Source organism: Schistocerca gregaria, chromosome 6 (assembly GCF_023897955.1).
Source record: "Schistocerca gregaria isolate iqSchGreg1 chromosome 6, iqSchGreg1.2, whole genome shotgun sequence".
Classification (NCBI taxonomy): Eukaryota; Metazoa; Arthropoda; class Insecta; order Orthoptera; family Acrididae; genus Schistocerca; species Schistocerca gregaria.
This window is the reverse complement of record NC_064925.1, coordinates 583,199,902-583,222,397: the sequence shown is the minus strand read 5'-3', so window position 1 is coordinate 583,222,397 and position 22,496 is coordinate 583,199,902.

Sequence of the window (22,496 nt, the reverse complement as noted above, 5' to 3'; positions counted from 1 at the left end):
GATCTGGCTCTAAGTCGATTCGATAACAAATGACGAAAACGGACGGATTTCTCAGGTTTTTACTACATATGAACACTTTTCACATTCTCCCGTGCAACTCGGCTGCTAGTCCTCCTTTCATGCAGAATCTTAAGGTCCTAGCTCATGTCCAAGGCACCAAAGCCAGCTAAAAAGTCAATAATCAATACCTAAAACTTGAATTGTACTAATTCTTACAGGGTATTACATCAACTTAGAAGCTTCATCTGTGTTCTACTATAATGCTTTTAGTGTCTCCGCATACCGCAGCACGCGACATAGCTTTGCAGACGATAAGTACAACCGTTTCAGAGAGAAGAGCGGCCAATGTGACGATCTGGCTTTAAGTCGATTCGATAACAAATGACGAAAACGGACGGATTTCTCAGGTTTTTACTACATATGAACACTTTTCACATTCTCCCGTGCAACTCGGCTGCTAGTCCTCCTTTCATGCAGAATCTTAAGGTCCTAGCTCATGTCCAAGGCACCAAAGCCAGCTAAAAAGTCAATAATCAATACCTAAAACTTTAATTGTACTACTTCTTACTGGCTATTACATCAACTTAGAAGCTTCATCTGTGTTCTACTATGGTGCTTGTAGTGTCTCAGCATACCGCAGCACGCGACATAGCTTTGCAGACGATAAGTACAACCGTTTCAGAGAGAAGAGCGGCCAATGTGACGATCTGGCTTTAAGTCGATTCGATAACAAATGACGAAAACGGACGGATGTCTCAGGTTTTTACTGCATATGAACACTTTTCACATTCTCCTGTGCAACTCGGCTGCTAGTCCTCCTTTCATGCAGAATCTTAAGGTCCTAGCTCATGTCCAAGGCACCAAAGCCAGCTAAAAAGTCAATAATCGATACCTAAAACTTGAATTGTACTACATCTTACTGGCTATTACATCAACTTAGAAGCTTCATCTGTGTTCTACTATGGTGCTTTTAGTGTCTCCGCATAACGCAGCACGCGACATAGCTTTGTAGGCGATAAGTACAACCGTTTCAGAGAGAAGAGCGGCCAATGTGTCGATCTGGCTCTAAGTCGATTCGATAACAAATGACGAAAACCGACGGATTTCTCAGGTTTTTACTACATATGAACACTTTTCACATTCTCCCGTGCAACTCGGCTGCTAGTCCTCCTTTCATGCAGAATCTTAAGGTCCTAGCTCATGTCCAAGGCACCAAAGCCAGCTAAAAAGTCAATAATCAATACCTAAAACTTGAATTGTACTAATTCTTACAGGGTATTACATCAACTTAGAAGCTTCATCTGTGTTCTACTATGGTGCTTTTAGTGTCTCCGCATACCGCAGCACGCGACATAGCTTTGCAGACGATAAGTACAACCGTTTCAGAGAGAAGAGCGGCCAATGTGACGATCTGGCTTTAAGTCGATTCGATAACAAATGACGAAAACAGAAGTATTTCTCAGGTTTTTACGACATTTGAACACTTTTCACATTCTCTCATGCAACTCGGCTGCTAGTCCTCCTTTCATGCAGAATATTAAGGTCCTAGCTCATGTCCAAGGTACCAAAGCCAGCTAAAAATTCAATATTCAATACCTAAAACTTGAATTGTACTACTTCTTACTGGCTATTACATCAACTTAGAAGCTTCATCTGTGTTCTACTATGGTGCTTGTAGTGTCTCAGCATACCGCAGCAGGCGACATAGCTTTGCAGACGATAAGTACAACCGTTTCAGAGAGAAGAGCGGCCAATGTGACAATCTGGCTTTTTAGTCGATTCGATAACAAATGACGAAAACGGACGGATGTCTCAGGTTTTTACTGCATATGAACACTTTTCACATTCTCCCGTGCAACTCGGCTGCTAGTCCTCCTTTCATGCAGAATCTTAAGGTCCTAGCTCATGTCCAAGGCACCAAAGCCAGCTAAAAAGTCAATAATCGATACCTAAAACTAGAATTGTACTACTTCTTACTGGCTATTACATTAACTTAGAAGCTTCATCTGTGTTCTACTATGGTGCTTTTAGTGTCTCCGCATACCGCAGCACGCGACATAGCTTTGCAGACGATAAGTACAACCGTTTCAGAGAGAAGAGCGGCTAATATGACGATCTGGCTTTAAGTCGATTCGATAACAAATGAGGAAAACGGACGGATTTCTCAGGTTTTTACTACATATGAACACTTTTCACATCCTCCCGTGCAACTCGGCTGCTAGTCCTCCTTTCATGCAGAATCATAAGGCCCTAGCTCATGTCCACGGCACCAAAGCCAGCTAAAAAGTCAATAATCGATACCTAAAACTTGAATTCTACTACTTCTTACTGGCTATTACATCAACTTAGAAGCTTCATCTGTGTTCTACTACGGTGCTTTTAGTTTCTCCGCATACCGCAGCACGCGACATGGTTTTGCAGACGATAAGTACAACCGTTTCAGAGAGAAGAGCGGCCAATCTGACGATCTGGCTTTAAGTCGATTCGATAACAAATGACGAAAACGGACGGATTTCTCAGGTTTTTACTACATATGAACACTTTTCACATTCTCCCGTGCAACTTGGCTGCTAGTCCTCCTTTCATGCAGAATCTTAAGGTCCTAGCTCATGTCCAAGGCACCAAAGCCAGCTAAAAAGTCAATAATCGATACCTAAAACTTGAATTGTACTACTTCTTACTGGCTATTACATCAACTTAGAAGCTTCGTCTGTGTTCTACTATGGTGCTTTTAGTGTCTCCGCATAACGCAGCACGCGACATAGCTTTGCAGACGATAAGTACAACCGTTTCAGAGAGAAGAGCGGCCAATGTGACGATCTGGCTTTAAGTCGATTCGATAACAAATGACGAAAACAGACGTATTTCTCAGGTTTTTACTACATTTGAACATTTTTCACATTCTCTCATGCAACTCGGCTGCTAGTCCTCCTTTCATGCAGAATATTAAGGTCCTAGCTCATGTCCAAGGCACCAAAACCCAGCTAAATATTCAATATTCAATACCTAAAACTTGAATTGTACTACTTCTTACTGGCTATTACATCAACTTAGAAGCTTCATCTGTGTTCTACTATGGTGATTTTAGTGTCTCCGCATACCGCAGCACGCGACATAGCTTTGCAGACGATAAGTACAACCGTTTCAGAGAGAAGAACGGCCAATTTGACGATCTGGCTTTAAGTCGATTCGATAACAAATGACGAAAACGGACGGATGTCTCAGGTTTTTACTACATGTGAACACTTTTCACATTCTCCCGTGCAACTCGGCTGCTAGTCCTCCTTTCATGCAGAATCTTAAGGTCCTAGCTCATGTCCAAGGCACCAAAGCCAGCTAAAAAGTCAATAATCGATACCTAAAACTTGAATTGTACTACTTCTTACTGGCTATTACATCAACTTAGAAGCTTCATCTGTGTTCTACTATGGTGCTTTTAGTGTCTCCGCATAACGCAGCACGCGACATAGCTTTGCAGACGATAAGTACAACCGTTTCAGAGAGAAGAGCGGCCAATGTGACGATCTGGCTTTAAGTCGATTCGATAACAAATGACGAAAACAGACGTATTTCTCAGGTTTTTACTACATTTGAACATTTTTCACATTCTCTCATGCAACTCGGCTGCTAGTCCTTCTTTCATGCAGAATATTAAGGTCCTAGCTCATGTCCAAGGCACCAAAACCCAGCTAAATATTCAATATTCAATACCTAAAACTTGAATTGTACTACTTCTTACTGGCTATTACATCAACTTAGAAGCTTCATCTGTGTTCTACTATGGTGCTTGTAGTGTCTCAGCATACCGCAGCACGCGACATAGCTTTGCAGACGATAAGTACAACCGTTTCAGAGAGAAGAGCGGCTAATGTGACGATGTGGCTTTAAGTCGATTCGATAACAAATGACGAAAACGGACGGATGTCTCAGGTTTTTACTACATATGAACATTTTTCACATTCTCTCATGCAACTCGGCTGCTAGTCCTCCTTTCATGCAGAATATTAAGGTCCTAGCTCATGTCCAAGGCACCAAAGCCAGCTAAAAAGTCAATAATCGATACCTAAAACTTGAATTGTACTACTTCTTACTGGCTAATACATCAACTTAGAAGCTTCATCTGTGTTCTACTACGGTGCTTTTAGTTTCTCCGCATACCGCAGCACGCGACATAGTTTTGCAGACGATAAGTACAACCGTTTCAGAGAGAAGAGCGGCCAATGTGACGATGTGGCTTTAAGTCGATTCGATAACAAATGACGAAAACGGACGGATGTCTCAGGTTTTTACTACATATGAACACTTTTCACATTCTCCCGTGCAACTCGGCTGCTAGTCCTCCTTTCATGCAGAATCTTAAGGTCCTAGCTCATGTATAAGGCACCAAGGCCAGCTAAAAGGTCAATATTCAATACCTAAAACTTGAATTGTACTACCTCTTACTGGCTAGTACATCAACTTAGAAGCTTCATCTGTGTTCTACTATGGTGCTTTTAGTGTCTCCGCATACCGCAGCACGCGACATAGCTTTGCAGACGATAAGTACAACCGTTTCAGAGAGAAGAACGGCCAATTTGACGATCTGGCTTTAAGTCGATTCGATAACAAATGACGAAAACGGACGGATGTCTCAGGTTTTTACTACATGTGAACACTTTTCACATTCTCCCGTGCAACTCGGCTGCTAGTCCTCCTTTCATGCAGAATCTTAAGGTCCTAGCTCATGTCCAAGGCACCAAAGCCAGCTAAAAAGTCAATAATCGATACCTAAAACTTGAATTGTACTACTTCTTACTGGCTATTACATCAACTTAGAAGCTTCATCTGTGTTCTACTATGGTGCTTTTAGTGTCTCCGCATAACGCAGCACGCGACATAGCTTTGCAGACGATAAGTACAACCGTTTCAGAGAGAAGAGCGGCCAATGTGACGATCTGGCTTTAAGTCGATTCGATAACAAATGACGAAAACAGACGTATTTCTCAGGTTTTTACTACATTTGAACATTTTTCACATTCTCTCATGCAACTCGGCTGCTAGTCCTCCTTTCATGCAGAATATTAAGGTCCTAGCTCATGTCCAAGGCACCAAAACCCAGCTAAATATTCAATATTCAATACCTAAAACTTGAATTGTACTACTTCTTACTGGCTATTACATCAACTTAGAAGCTTCATCTGTGTTCTACTATGGTGCTTGTAGTGTCTCAGCATACCGCAGCACGCGACATAGCTTTGCAGACGATAAGTACAACCGTTTCAGAGAGAAGAGCGGCTAATGTGACGATCTGGCTTTAAGTCGATTCGATAACAAATGACGAAAACGGTTGGATTTCTCAGGTTTTTACTACATATGAACACTTTTCACATTCTCCCGTGCAACTCGGCTGCTAGTCCTCCTTTCATGCAGAATCTTAAGGCCCTAGCTCATGTCCACGGCACCAAAGCCAGCTAAAAAGTCAATAATCGATACCTAAAATATGAATTCTACTACTTCTTACTGGCTATTACATCAACTTAGGAGCTTCATCTGTGTTCTACTACGGTGCTTTTAGTTTCTCCGCATACCGCAGCACGCGACATGGTTTTGCAGACGATAAGTACAACCGTTTCAGAGAGAAGAGCGGCCAATCTGACGATCTGGCTTTAAGTCGATTCGATAACAAATGACGAAAACGGTTGGATTTCTCAGGTTTTTACTACATATGAACACTTTTCACATTCTCCCGTGCAACTCGGCTGCTAGTCCTCCTTTCATGCAGAATCTTAAGGTCCTAGCTCATGTCCAAGGCACCAAAGCCAGCTAAAAAGTCAATAATCGTTACCTAAAACTTGAATTGTACTACTTCTTACTGGCTATTACATCAACTTAGAAGCTTCATGTGTGTTCTACTACGGTGGTTTTAGTTTCTCCGCATACCGCAGCACGCGACATAGTTTTGCAGACGATAAGTACAACCGTTTCAGAGAGAAGAGCGGCCAATGAGACGATCTGGCTTTAAGTCGATTCGATAACAAATGACGAAAACGGTTGGATTTCTCAGGTTTTTACTACATATGAACACTTTTCACATTCTCCCGTGCAACTCGGCTGCTAGTCCTCCTTTCATGCAGAATCTTAAGGTCCTAGCTCATGTCCAAGGCACCAAAGACAGCTAAAAAGTCAATAATCAATACCTAAAACTTGAATTGTACTGCTTCTTACTGGCTATTACATCAACTTAGGAGCTTCATCTGTGTTCTACTATGGTGCTTGTAGTGTCTCAGCATACCGCAGCAGGCGACATAGCTTTGCAGACGATAAGTACAACCCTTTCAGAGAGAAGAGCGGCTAATGTGACGATCTGGCTTTAAGTCGATTCGATAACAAATGAGGAAAACGGACGGATTTCTCAGGTTTTTACTACATATGAACACTTTTCACATTCTCCCGTGCAACTCGGCTGCTAGTCCTCCTTTCATGCAGAATCTTAAGGTCCTAGCTCATGTCCAAGGCACCAAAGCCAGCTAAAAAGTCAATAATCGATTCCTAAAACTTGAATTGTACTACTTCTTACTGGATATTACATCAACTTAGAAGCTTGATCTGTGTTCTACTATGGTGCTTTTAGTGTCTCCGCATACCGCAGCACGCGACATAGCTTTGCAGACGATAAGTACAACCGTTTCAGAGAGAAGAGCGGCCAATTTGACGATCTGGCTTTAAGTCGATTCGATAACAAATGACGAAAACGGACGGATTTCTCAGGTTTTTACTACATATGAACACTTTTCACATTCTCCCGTGCAACTCGGCTGCTAGTCCTCCTTTCACGCAGAAACGTAAGGTCCTAGCTCATGTCAAAGGCACCAAAGCCAGCTAAAAAGTCAATAATCGATTCCTAAAACTTGAATTGTACTACTTCTTACTGGATATTACATCAACTTAGAAGCTTCATCTGTGTTCTACTGTGGTGCTTTTAGTGTCTCCGAATACCGCAGTACGCGACATAGCTTTGCAGACGATAAGTACAACCGTTTCAGAGAGCAGAGCGGCCAATGTGACGATCTGGCTTTAAGTCGATTCGATAACAAATGACGAAAACGGACGGATTTCTCAGGTTTTTACTACATATGAACACTTTTCACATTCTCCCGTGCAACTCGGCTGCTAGTCCTCCTTTCATGCAGAATCTTAAGGTCCTAGCTCATGTCCAAGGCACCAAAGCCAGCTAAAAAGTCAATAATCAATACCTAAAACTTGAATTGTACTACTTCTTACTGGCTATTACATCAACTTAGAAGCTTCATGTGTGTTCTACTACGGTGGTTTTAGTTTCTCCGCATACCGCAGCACGCGACATAGCTTTGTAGACGATAAGTACAACCGTTTCAGAGAGAAGAGCGGCCAATGTGACGATCTGGTTTTAAGTCGATTTAATAACAAATGACGAAAACGGACGGATTTCTCAGGTTTTTATTACATATGAACACTTTTCACATTCTCCCCTGCAACTCGGCTGCTAGTCCTCCTTTCATGCAGAATCTTAAGCTCTTAGCTCATGTCCAAGGCACCAAAGCCTGCTAAAAAGTCAATAATTGATACCCAAAACTTGAATTGGATTACTTCTTACTGGCTATTACATGAACTTAGATGCTTCATCTGTTCCTACTATGGTGATTTTAGTGTCTCCGCATACCACAGCTCGCGACACAGCTTTGCAGACGATAAGTACAACCGTTTCAGAGAGAAGAGCGGCTAATGTGACGATCTGGCTTTAAGTCGATTCGATAACAAATGAGGAAAACGGACGGATTTCTCAGGTTTTTACTACATATGAACACTTTTCACATTCTCCCGTGCAACTCGGCTGCTAGTCCTCCTTTCATGCAGAATCTTAAGGTCCTAGCTCATGTCCACGGCACCAAAGCCAGGTAAAAAGTCAATAATCGATACCTAAAACTTGAATTCTACTACTTCTTACTGGCTATTACATCAACTTAGAAGCTTGATCTGTGTTCTACTACGGTGCTTTTAGTTTCTCCGCATACCGCAGCACGCGACACGGTTTTGCAGACGATAAGTACAACCGTTTCAGAGAGAAGAGCGGCCAATGTGACGATGTGGCTTTAAGTCGATTCGATAACAAATGACGAAAACGGACGGATGTCTCAGGTTTTTACTACATACGAACACTTTTCACATTCTCCCGTGCAACTCGGCTGCTAGTCCTCCTTTCATGCAGAAACTTAAGGTCCTAGCTCATGTCCAAGGCACCAAAGCCAGCTAAAAAGTCAATAATCGATTCCTAAAACTTCAATTGTACTACTTCTTACTGGATATTACATCCACTTAGAAGCTTCATCTGTGTTCTACGGTGGTGCTTTTAGTGTCTCCGAATACCGCAGTACGCGACATAGCTTTGCAGACGATAAGTACAACCGTTTCAGAGAGCAGAGCGGCCAATGTGACGATCTGGCTTTAAGTCGATTCGATAACAAATGACGAAAACGGACGGATTTCTCAGGTTTTTACTACATATGAACACTTTTCACATTCTCCCGTGCAACTCGGCTGCTAGTCCTCCTTTCATGCAAAATCTTAAGGTCCTAGCTCATGTCCAAGGCACCAAAGCCAGCTAAAAGGTCAATATTCAGTACCTAAAACTTGAATTGTACTACCTCTTACTGGCTAGTACATCAACTTAGAAGCTTCATCTGTGTTCTACTATGGTGCTTGTAGTGTCTCTGCATACCGCAGCACGCGACATAGCTTTGCAGACGATAAGTACAACCGTTTCAGAGAGAAGAGCGGCCAATGTGTCGATCTGGCTTTAAGTCGATTCGATAACAAATGACGAAAACGGACGGATTTCTCAGGTTTTTACTACATATGAACACTTTTCACATTCTCCCGTGCAACTCGATTGCTAGTCCTCCTTTCATGCAGAATATTAAGGTCCTAGCTCATGTCCAAGGCACCAAAGCCAGCTAAAAAGTCAGTAATCGATACCTAAAACTTGAATTGTACTACTTCTTACTGGCTATTACATCAACTTAGAAGCTCCATCTGTGTTCTGCTGTGGTGCTTTTAGTGTCTCCGCATACCGCAGCAGGCGACATAGCTTTGCAGACGATAAGTACAACCGTTTCCAAGAGCAGAGCGGGCAATGTGACGATCTGGTTTTAAGTCGATTCGATAACAAATGACGAAAACGGACGGATTTCTCAGGTTTTTACTACATATGAACACTTTTCACATTCTCCCCTGCAACTCGGCTGCCAGTCCTCATTTCATGCAGAATCGTAAGGTCCTAGCTCATGTCCAAGGCACCAAAGCCAGCTAAAAAGTCAATAATCGATACCTAAAACTTGAAATGGACTACTTCTTACTGGCTATTACATCAACTTAGAAGCTTCATCTGTGTTCTACTATGATGCTTTTCCTGTTTCCGCCTACGGCAACACGCGACATAGCTTTGCAGACGATAAGTACAAGCGTTTCCGAGAGCAGAACGGCCAATGTGACGATCTGGCTTTAAGTAGATTCGATAACAAATGACGAAAACGGACGGATTTCTCTGGTTTTTACTACATATGAACACTTTTCACATTCTCCCCTGCAACTTGGCTGCTAGTCCTCCTTTCATGCAGAATCTTAAGGTCCTAGCTCATGTCCAAGGCACCAAAGCCAGCTAAAAAGTCAATAATCGATACCTAAAACTAGAATTGTACTACTTCTTACTGGCTATTACATCAACTTAGAAGCTTCATGTGTGTTCTACTACGGTGGTTTTAGTTTCTCCGCATACCGCAGCACGCGACATAGTTTTGCAGACGATAAGTACAACCGTTTCAGAGAGAAGAGCGGCCAATGTGACGATCTGGCTTTAAGTCGATTCGATAACAAATGACGAAAACGGACGGATGTCTCAGGTTTTTACTACATATGAACACTTTTCACATTCTCCCGTGCAACTCGGCTGCTAGTCCTCCTTTCATGCAGAATCTTAAGGTCCTAGCTCATGTCCAAGGCACCAAAGCCAGCTAAAAGGTCAATATTCAGTACCTAAAACTTGAATTGTACTACCTCTTACTGGCTAGTACATCAACTTAGAAGCTTCATCTGTGTTCTACTATGGTGCTTGTAGTGTCTCAGCATACCGCAGCACGCCACATAGCTTTGCAGACGATAAGTACAACCGTTTCAGAGAGAAGAGCGGCCAATGTGTCGATCTGGCTTTAAGTCGATTCGATAACAAATGACGAAAACGGACGGATTTCTCAGGTTTTTACTACATATGAAAACTTTTCACATTCTCCCGTGCAACTCGGCTGCTAGTCCTCCTTTCATGCAGAATCTTAAGGTCCAAGCTCATGTCCAAGGCACCAAAGCCAGCTAAAAAGTCAATAATCGATACCCAAAACTTGAATTGGATTACTTCTTACTGGCTATTACATCAACTTAGATGCTTCATCTGTTTCCTACTATGGTGCTTTTAGTGTCTCCACATACCGCAGCACGCAACATAGCTTTGCAGACGATAAGTACAACCGTTTCAGAGAGAAGAGCGGCCAATTTGACGATCTGGCTTTAAGTCGATTCGATAACAAATCACGTTACGGACAGATTTCTCAGGTTTTTACTACATATGAACACTTTTCACATTCGCCCGTGCAACTCGGCTGCTAGTCCTCCTTTCATGCAGAATCTTAAGGTCCTAGCTCATGTCCAAGGCACCAAAGCCAGCTAAAAAGTCAATAATCGATACCTAAAACTTGAATTGTACTACTTCTTACCTGCTATTACATGAACTTAGAAGCTTCATCTGTGTTCTACTATGGTGATTTTAGTGTCTCCGCATACCGCAGCACGCGACATAGCTTTGCAGACGATAAGTACAACCGTTTCAGAGAGAAGAGCGGCCAATGTGACGATCTGGCTTTAAGTCAATTCAATAACAAATGACAAAAACGAACGGATTTCTCAGGTTTTTACTACATATGAACACTTTTCACATTCTCCCCTGCAACTCGGCTGCTAGTCCTCCTTTCATGCAGAATCGTAATGTCCTAGCTCATGTCCAAGGCACCAAAGCCAGCTAAAAAGTCAATAATCGATACCTAAAACTTGAATTGTACTACTTCTTACTTGCTATTACATCAACTTAGAAGCTTGATCTGTGTTCTACTATGGTGATTTTAGTGTCTCCGAATACCGCAGCACGCGACACAGCTTTGCAGACGATAAGTACAAGCGTTTCAGAGAGAAGAGCGGCCAATGTGACTATCTGGCTTTAAGTCGATTCGATAACAAATGACGAAAACGGACGGATGTCTCAGGTTTTTACTGCATATGAACACTTTTCACATTCTCCCGTGCAACTCGGCTGCTAGTCCTCCTTTCATGCAGAATCTTAAGGTCCTAGCTCATGTCCAAGGCACCAAAGCCAGTTAAAAAGTCAATGATCGATACCTAAAACTAGAATTGTACTACTTCTTACTGGCTATTACATCAACTTAGAAGCTTGATCTATGTTCTACTATGGTGATTTTAGTGTCTCCGCATACCGCAGCACGCGACATAGCTTTGCAGACGATAAGTACAACCGTTTCAGAGAGAAGGGCGGCCAATGTGACGATCTGGCTTTAAGTCGATTCGATAACAAATGACGAAAACGGACGGATTTCTCAGGTTTTTATTACATATGAACACTTTTCACATTCTCCCCTGCAACTCGGCTGCTAGTCCTCCTTTCATGCAGAATCTTAAGGTCCTAGCCCATGTCCAAGGCACCAAAGCCAGCTAAAAAGTCAATAATCGATACCTAAAACTTGAATTGGACTACTTCTTACTGGCTATTACATCAACTTAGAAGCTTCATCTGTGTTCTACTATGGTGATTTTAGTGTCTCCGCATTCCGCAGCACGCGACATAGCTTTGCAGACGATAAGTACAACCGTTTCAGAAAGAAGAGCGGCCAATGTGACGATCTGGCTTTAAGTCAATTCGATAACAAATGACAAAAACGAACGGATTTCTCAGGTTTTTACTACATATGAACACTTTTCACATTCTCCCCTGCAACTCGGCTGCTAGTCCTCCTTTCATGCAGAATCGTAAGGTCCTAGCTCATGTCCAAGGCACCAAAGCCAGCTAAAAAGTCAATAATCGATACCTAAAACTTGAATTGTACTACTTCTTACTTGCTATTACATCAACTTAGAAACTTGATCTGTGTTCTACTATGGTGATTTTAGTGTCTCCGAATACCGCAGCACGTGACACAGCTTTGCAGACGATAAGTACAACCGTTTCCGAGAGCAGAGCGGCCAATGTGACGATCTGGCTTTAAGTCGATTCGATAACAAATGACGAAAACGGACGGATTTCTCAGGTTTTTACTACATATGAACACTTTTCACATTCTCCCCTGCAACTCGGCTGCTAGTCCTCCTTTCATGCAGAATGTTAAGGTCCTAGCTCATGTCCAAGGCACCAAAGCCAGCTAAAAAGTCAATAATCGATACCTAAAACTTGAATTGTACTACTTCTTACTGGCTATTACATCAACTTAGAAGCTTGAACTGTGTTTTACTATGGTGAGTGCAGTGTCTCCGGATACCGCAGCACGCGACATAGGTTTGCAGACGATAAGTACAAGCGTTTCGGAGAGAAGAGCGGCCAATGTGACGATCTGGCTTTAAGTCGATTCGATAACAAATCACGAAAATGGACGGATTTCTAAGGTTTTTACTACATATGAACACTTTTCACATTCTCCCCTGCAACTCGGCTGCTAGTCCTCCTTTCATGCAGAATGTTAATGTCCTAGCTCATGTCCAAGGCAACAAAGCCAGCTAAAATGTCAATAATCGATACGTAAAACTTGAATTGTACTACTTCTTACTGGATATTACATCAACTTAGAAGCTTCATCTGTGTTCTACTATGGTGCTCTTAGTGTCTCCACATACCGCAGTACGCGACATAGCTTTGCAGACGATAAGTACAAGCGTTTCAGAGAGAAGAGCGGCCAATGTGACGATCTGGCTTTAAGTCGATTCGATAACAAATGACGAAAACGGACGGATTTCTAAGATTTTTACTACATATGAACACTTTTAACATTCTCCCGTGCAACTCGGCTGCTAGTCCTCCTTTCATGCAGAATGTTAAGGTCCTAGCTCATGTCCAAGGCACCAAAGCCAGCTAAAAAGACAATAATCGATACCTAAAACATGAATTGTACTACTTCTTACTGGCTATTACATCAACTTAAAAGCTTCATCTGTGTTCTACTATGGTGATTTTAGTGTCTCCGCATACCGCAGCACGCGACATAGCTTTGCAGACGATAAGTACAAGCGTTTCAGAGAGAAGAGCGGCCAATGTGACGATCTGGCTTGAAGTCGATTCGATAACAAATGACGAAAACGGAAGGATTTCTAAGGTTTTTACTACATATGAACACTTTTCACATTCTCCCGTGCAACGCGGATGCTAGTCCTCCTTTCAGGCAGAAATTTAAGGTCCTAGCTCATGTCCAAGGCACCAAAGCCAGCTAAAAAGTCAATAATCGATACCTAAAACTTGAATTGTACTACTTCTTACTGGCAATTACATCAACTTAGAAGCTTCATCTGTGTTCTACAATGGTGCTTTGAGTGTCTCCGCATACCGCAGCACGCGACATAGCATTGCAGACGATATGTACAACCGTTTCAGAGAGAAGAGCGGCCAATGTGACGATCTGGCTTAAAGTCGATTCGATAACAAATGACGAAAACGGACGGATTTCTCAGGTTTTTACAACATATGAACACTTTTCACATTCTCCCCTGCAACTCGGCTGCTAGTCCTCCTTTCATGCAGAATGTTAAGGTCCTAGCTCATGTCCAAGGCACCAAAGCCAGCTAAAAAGTCAATAATCGATACCTAAAACTTGAATTGTACTACTTCTTACTGGCTATTACATCAACTTAGAAGCTTGAACTGTGTTCTACTATGGTGAGTGCAGTGTCTCCGGATACCGCAGCACGCGACATAGGTTTGCAGACGATAAGTACAAGCGTTTCGGAGAGAAGAGCGGCCAATGTGACGATCTGGCTTTAAGTCGATTCGATAACAAATCACGAAAATGGACGGATTTCTAAGGTTTTTACTACATATGAACACTTTTCACATTCTCCCCTGCAACTCGGCTGCTAGTCCTCCTTTCATGCAGAATGTTAATGTCCTAGCTCATGTCCAAGGCAACAAAGCCAGCTAAAATGTCAATAATCGATACGTAAAACTTGAATTGTACTACTTCTTACTGGATATTACATCAACTTAGAAGCTTCATCTGTGTTCTACTATGGTGCTCTTAGTGTCTCCACATACCGCAGTACGCGACATAGCTTTGCAGACGATAAGTACAAGCGTTTCAGAGAGAAGAGCGGCCAATGTGACGATCTGGCTTTAAGTCGATTCGATAACAAATGACGAAAACGGACGGATTTCTAAGATTTTTACTACATATGAACACTTTTAACATTCTCCCGTGCAACTCGGCTGCTAGTCCTCCTTTCATGCAGAATGTTAAGGTCCTAGCTCATGTCCAAGGCACCAAAGCCAGCTAAAAAGACAATAATCGATACCTAAAACATGAATTGTACTACTTCTTACTGGCTATTACATCAACTTAAAAGCTTCATCTGTGTTCTACTATGGTGATTTTAGTGTCTCCGCATACCGCAGCACGCGACATAGCTTTGCAGACGATAAGTACAAGCGTTTCAGAGAGAAGAGCGGCCAATGTGACGATCTGGCTTGAAGTCGATTCGATAACAAATGACGAAAACGGAAGGATTTCTAAGGTTTTTACTACATATGAACACTTTTCACATTCTCCCGTGCAACGCGGATGCTAGTCCTCCTTTCAGGCAGAAATTTAAGGTCCTAGCTCATGTCCAAGGCACCAAAGCCAGCTAAAAAGTCAATAATCGATACCTAAAACTTGAATTGTACTACTTCTTACTGGCAATTACATCAACTTAGAAGCTTCATCTGTGTTCTACAATGGTGCTTTGAGTGTCTCCGCATACCGCAGCACGCGACATAGCATTGCAGACGATATGTACAACCGTTTCAGAGAGAAGAGCGGCCAATGTGACGATCTGGCTTAAAGTCGATTCGATAACAAATGACGAAAATGGACGGATTTCTCTAGTTTTTACTACATATGAACATTTTTCACATTCTTCCCTGCAACTCGGCTGCTAGTCCTCCTTTCATGCAGAATCTTAAGGTCCTAGCTCATGTCCAAGGCACCAAAGCCAGCTAAAAAGTCAATAATCGATACCTAAAACTTGAATTGTACTACTTCTTACTGGCTATTACATCAACCTAGAAGCTTGAACTGTGTTCTACTATGGGGAGTGCAGTGTCTCCGCATACCGCAGCACGCGACATAGCTTTGCAGACGATAAGTACAAGCGTTTCGGAGAGAAGAGCGGCCAATGTGACGATCTGGCTTTAAGTCGATTCGATAACAATTGACGAAAACGGACGGATTTCTAAGGTTTTTACTACATATGAACACTTTTCACATTCTCCCGTGCAACTCGGCTGCTAGTCCTCCTTTCATGCAGAATGTTAAGGTCCTAGCTCATGTCCAAGGCAACAATTGCAGCTAAAAAGTAAATAATCGATACCTAAAACTTGAATTGTACTACTTCTTAATGGCTATTACATCAACTTAGAAGCTTCATCTGTGTTCTACTATGGTGCTTTTAGTGTCTCCACATACCGCAGCACGCGACATAGCTTTGCAGACGATAAGTACAACCGTTTCAGAGAGAAGAGCGGCCAATGTGACGATCTGGCCTTAAGTCGATTCGATAACAAATGACGAAAACGGACAGATTTCTCAGGTTTTTACTACATATGAACACTTTTCACATTCTCCCGTGCAACTCGGCTGCTAGTCCTCCTTTCATGCAGAATCGTAAGGTCCTAGCTCATGTCCAAGGCACCAAAGCCAGCTAAAAAGTCAATAATCGATACCTAAAACATGAATTGTACTACTTCTTACTGGCTATTACATCAACTTAAAAGCTTCATCTGTGTTCTACTATGGTGATTTTTGTGTCTCCGCATACCGCAGCACGCGACATAGCTTTGCAGACGATAAGTACAAGCGTTTCAGAGAGAAGAGCGGCCAATGTGACGATCTATCTTTAAGTCGATTCGATAACAAATGACGAAAACGGAAGGATTTCTAAGGTTTTTTTGCTACATATGAACACTTTTCACATTCTCCCGTGCAACGCGGCTGCTAGTCCTCCTATCATGCAGAAAATTAAGGTCCTAGCTCATGTCCAAGGCACCAAAGCCAGCTAAAAAGTCAATAATCGATACCTAAAACTTGAATTCCACTACTTCTTACTGGCTATTACTTCAACTTAGAAGCTTCATCTGTGTTCTACTATGGTGCTTTTAGTGTCTCCACATACCGCAGCACGCGACATAGCTTTGCAGACGATAAGTACAAGCGTTTCAGAGAGAAGAGAGGCCAATGTCACGATCTGGCTTTAAGTCGATTCGATAACAAATGACCAAAACGGACGGATTTCTGAGGTTTTTACTACATATGAACACTTTTCACATTCTCCCGTGCAACTCGGCTGCTAGTCCTCCTTTCATGCAGAATCTTAAGGTCCTAGCTCATGTCCAAGGCACCAAAGCCAGCTAAAAAGTCAATAATCGATACCTAAAAATTGAATTGGACTACTTCTTACTGGCTATTACATCAACTTAGAAGCTTCATCTGTGTTCTACTATGGTGCTTTTCCTGTTTCCGCCTACGGCAACACGCGACATAGCTTTGCAGACGATAAGTACAACCGTTTCAGAGAGAAGAGCGGCCAATGTGTCGATCTGGCTTTAAGTCGATTCGATAACAAATGACGTAAACGGACGGATATCTCAGGTTTTTACTACATATGAACACTTTTCACATTCTCCCCTGCTACTCGGCTGCTAGTCCTCCTTTCATGCAGAATCTTAAGGTCCTAGCTCATGTCCAAGGCACCAAAGCCAGCTAAAAAGTCAATAATCGATACCTAAAACTTGAATTGTACTACTTCTTTCTGGCTATTACATCAACTTAGAAGCTTGAACTGTGTTCTACTATGGTGAGTGCAGTGTCTCCGGATACCGCAGCACGCGACATAGCTTTGCAGACGATAAGAACAAGCGTTTCGGAGAGAAGAGCGGCCAATGTGACGATCTGGCTTTAAGTCGATTCGATAACAAATGACGAAAATGTACGGATTTCTAAGGTTTTTACTACATATGAACACTTTTCACATTCTCCCGTGCAACTCGGCTGCTAGTCCTCCTTTCATGCAGAATCTTAAGGTCCTAGCTCATGTCCAAGGCAACAAAGCCAGCTAAAAAGTCAATAATCGATACCTAAAACTTGAATTGTACTACTTCTTACTGGCTATTACATCAACTTAGAAGCTTCATCTGTGTTCTACTATGCTGCTTTTAGTGTCTCCACATACCGCAGCACGTGACATAGCTTTGCAGACGATAAGTACAAGCGTATCAGAGAGAAGAGCGGCCAATGTGACGATCTGGCTTTAAGTCGATTCGATAACAAATGACGAAAACGGACGGATTTCTCAGGTTTTTACTACATATGAACACTTTTCACATTCTCCCGTGCAACTCGGCTGCTAGTCCTCCTTTCATGCTGAATCTTAAGGTACTAGCTCATGTCCAAGGCACCAAAGCCAGCTAAAAAGTCAATAATCGATACCTAAAACTTGAATTGGATTACTTCTTACTGGCTATTACATCAGCTTAGAAGGTTCATCTGTGTTCTACTATTGTGCTTTTAGTGTCTATACATACCGCAGTAAGCGACATAGCTTTGCAGACGATAAGTACAACCGTTTCCGAGAGCAGAGCGGCCAATGTGACGATCTGGCTTTAAGTCGATTCGATAACAAATGACGAAAACGGACGGATTTCTCAGGTTTTTACTACATGTGAACACTTTTCACATTCTCCCTTGCAACTCGGCTGCTAGTCCTCCTTTCATGCAGAATCTTAAGGTCCTAGCTCATGTCCAAGGCACCAAAGCCAGCTAAAAAGTCAATAATCGATACCTAAAACTTGAATTCTACTACTTCTTACTGGCTATTACATCAACTTAGAAGCTTCATCTGTGTTCTACTAGGGTGATTTTAGTGTCTCCGCATACCGCAGCACGCGACATAGTTTTGCAGGCGATAAGTACAACCGTTTCAGAGAGAAGAGCGGCCAATGTGACGATCTGGCTTTAAGTCGATTCGATAACAAATGACGAAAACGGACGGATTTGTCAGGTTTTTAATACATATGAACACTTTTCACATTCTCCCGTGCAACTGGGCTGCTAGTCCTCCCTTTATGCAGAATCTTAAAGTCCTAGCTCATGTTCAAGGCACCAAAGCCAGCTAAAAAGTCAATAATCGATACCTAAATCTTGAATTGGTCTACTTCTTACTGGCTATTTCATCAACTTAGAAGCATCATCTGTGTTCTACTATGGTGCTTTTAGTGTCTCCGCATATTGCAGCACGCGACATAGCTCTGTAGACGATAAGTACAACCGTTTCAGAGAGAAGAGCGGTCAATGTGACGATCTGGCTTTAAGTCGATTCGATAACAAATGACGAAAACGGACGGATTTCTCGGGTTTTTACTACATATGAACACTTTTCACATTCTCCCGTGCAACTCGGCTGCTAGTCCTCCTTCATGCAAAATCTTAATTTCCTAGCTCGTGTCCAAGGCACCAAAGAATGGCAAAAAGTCATTAACCGATACCTAAAACTTTAATTGTACTACTTCTTACTGGCTATTACATCAACTTAGAAGCTTCATCTGTGTTCTACTATGGTGCTTTTAGTGTCTCAGCATACCGCAACACGCGACATAGCTTTGCAATCGATAAGTACAACCGTTTCAGAGAGAAGAGCGGCTAATGTGACGATCTGGCTTTAGGTCGATTCGATAACAAATGACGAAAACGGACGAATTTCTCAGGTTTTTACTACATATGAACACTTTTCACATTCTCCCGTGCTACTCGGCTGCTAGTCCTCCTTTCATGCAGAATCTTAAGGTCCTAGCTCATGTCCAAGGCACCAAAGCTAGCAAAAAAGTCAATAATCGATACCTAAAACTTGAATTGTACTACTTCTTACTGGCTATTACATCAGCTTAGAAGCCTCATCTGTGTTCTACTATATTGATTTTAGTGTCTCCGCATACCAAAGCACGCGACGTAGCTTTGTAGACGATAAGTACAACCTTTTCAGACAGAAGAGCGGCCACTGTGACGATCTGGCTTTAAGTCGATTCGATAACAAATGACGAAAACGGAGGAATTTCTCAGGTTTTTACGACATATGAACACTTTTCACATTCTCCCGTGCTACTCGGCTGCTAGTCCTCCTTTCATGCTGAATCTTAAGGTCCTAGCTCATGTCCAAGGCACCAAAGCTAGCTAAAAATCAATAATCGATACCTAAAACTTGAATTGTACTACTTCTTACTGGCTATTACATCAACTTAGAAGCTTCATCTGTGTTCTACTATGCTGCTTGTATTGTCTCAGCATACCGCAGCATGCGACATAGCTTTGCAGACGATAAGTACAACCGTTTCAGAGAGAAGAGCGACCAATGTGACTACCTGGCTTTAAGTCGATTCGATAACAAATGACGAAAACGGACGGATTTCTCAGGTATTTTTTTACATATGAACACTTTTCACATTCTCCCGTGCAACTCGGCTGCTAGTCCTCCTTTCATGCAGAATCTTAAGGTCCTAGCTCATGTCCAAGGCACCAAAGCCAGCTAAAAAGTCAATAATCGATACCTAAAACTTGAATTGGACTACTTCTTACTGGCTATTACATCAACTTAGATGCTTCATCTGTGTTCTACTATGGTGATTTTAGTGTCTCCGCATACCGCAGCAAGCGACATAGCTTTGCAGACGATTAGTACAACCGTTTCAGAGAGAAGAGCGGCCAATGTGACGATCTGGCTTTAAGTCTATTCGATAACAAATGACGAAAACGGACGGATTTCTCAGGTTTTTACTACATATGAACACTTTTCACATTCTCCCGTGCAACTCGGCTGCTAGTCCTCCTTTCATGCAGAATCATAAGGTCCTAGCTCATGTCCAAGTCACCAAAGCCAGCTAAAAAGTCAATAATCGATACCTAAAACTTGAATTGTACTACTTCTTCCTGGCTATTACATCAACTTACAAGCTTCATCTGTGTTCTACTACGGTGATTTTAGTTTCTCCGCATACCGCAGCACGCGACATAGTTTTACAGACGATAAGTACAACCGTTTCAGAGAGAAGAGCGGCCAATGTGACGATCTGGCTTTAAGTCGATTCGATAACAAATGACGAAAACGGACGGATTTCTAAGGTTTTTACTACATATGAACACTTTTCACATTCTCCCGTGCAACTCGCGGCGCACGAGGCGGAGGGTCAATGTGGAGGCTGGCCGTGTGGCATCGCCCGCTCTGCCTGTGAGTGGACATGTTGCTGCTCCTTCAGCAAGGTCCGAGCAGGCACATGGGGGGAGGGGTTTATTAGTTATTGGGAGCTCCAACGTAAGGCGGGTGATGGAGCCCCTTAGGGAAATAGCGGAAAGGTCGGGGAAGAAGGCCAGTGTTCACTCTGTCTGCTTGCCGGGGTGTCTCATCCGAGAAGTGGAGGAGGCCCTACCGGCGGCGATAGAGAGCACTGGGTGCACCCGACTGCAAATTGTTGCTCATGTCGGCACCAATGACTCCTGCCGTCTGGGTTCAGAGGTCATCCTCAGTTCGTACAGGCGGCTGGCGGAGTTGGTGAAGGCGGAAAGCCTCGCTCGCGGGGTGGAATCAGAGCTAATTATTTGTAGTATCGTTCCCAGAACCGATCGCGGTCCTCTGGTTTGGAGCCGAGTGGAAGGCTTAAACCAGAGGCTCAGACGATTCTGCGGAGAGCTGGGGTGGAAATTTCTCGACCTCCGCTATCGGGTGGAGAAATGTAGGGTCCCCCTGAATAGGTCAGGCGTGCACTACACGCCGGAAGCGGCTACGAGGGTAGCGGAGTACGTGTGGAGTGCACAAGGGGTTTTTTTAGGTTAGAGAATTCCCTCCCTAGGCCCGACAAGACGCCTCCTGAGACGCGGCAAGGCAGTAGGCAAAATGCAACAAGGAATAACAATATTAATGTGCTTATAGTAAACTGCAGGAACGTCTATAGAAAGGTCCCAGAACTGCTCTCATTAATAAACGGTCACAACGCCCATATAGTACTAGGAACAGAAAGTTGGCTGAAACCAGACGTAAACAGTAATGAAATGCTAAACTCGGATTGGAATGTATACCGCAGAGATAGGCTGGACAGTGAAGGGGGAGGCGTGTTTATAGCGATAAGAAGTGCAATAGTATCGAAGGAAATTGACGGAGATTCGAATTGTGAAATGATTTGGGTGAAGGTCACGGTTAAAGCAGGCTCAGACATGGTAATTGGATGTCTCTATAGGCCCCCGGGCTCAGCAGCTGTTGTGGCTCAGCACCTGAAGAATAATTTGGAAAATATTTCGAGTAGATTTCCCCACCATGTTATAGTTCTGGGTGGAGATTTTAATTTGCCGGATATAGACTGGGAGACTCAGACGTTCATAACGGGTGGCAGGGACAAAGAATCTAGTGAAATATTTTTAAGTGCTTTATCTGAAAACTACCTTGAGCAGTTAAACAGAAAACCGACTCGTGGCGATAACATATTAGACCTTCTGGTGACAAACAGACCCGAACTATTTGAATCAGTTAATGCAGAACAGGGAATCAGCGATCATAAAGCGGTTACTGCATCGATGATTTCAGCCGTAAATAGAAATATTAAAAAAGGTAGGAAGATTTTTCTGTTTAGCAAAAGTGACAAAAAGCAGATTTCAGAGTACTTGGTGGCTCAACACAAAAGTTTTGTCTCAAGTACAGACAGTGTTGAGGATCAGTGGACAAAGTTCAAAACCATGGTACAATATGCGTTAGATGAGTATGTGCCAAGCAGGATCGTAAGAGATAGGAAAGAGCCACCGTGGTACAACAACCGAGTTAGAAAACTGCTGCGGAAGCAAAGGGAACTTCACAGCAAACATAAACATAGCCAAAGCCTTGCAGACAAACAAAAATTACGCGAAGCGAAATGCAGTGTGAGGAGGGCTATGCGAGAGGCTTTCAATGAATTCGAAAGTAAAGTTCTATGTACTGACTTGGCAGAAAATCCTAAGAAATTTTGGTCCTATGTCAAAGCGGTAGGTGGATCAAAACGAAATGTCCAGACACTCTGTGACCAAAATGGTACTGAAACAGAGGATGACAGACTAAAGGCCGAATTACTAAATGTCTTCTTCCAAAGCTGCTTCACAGAGGAAGACTGCACTGTAGTTCCT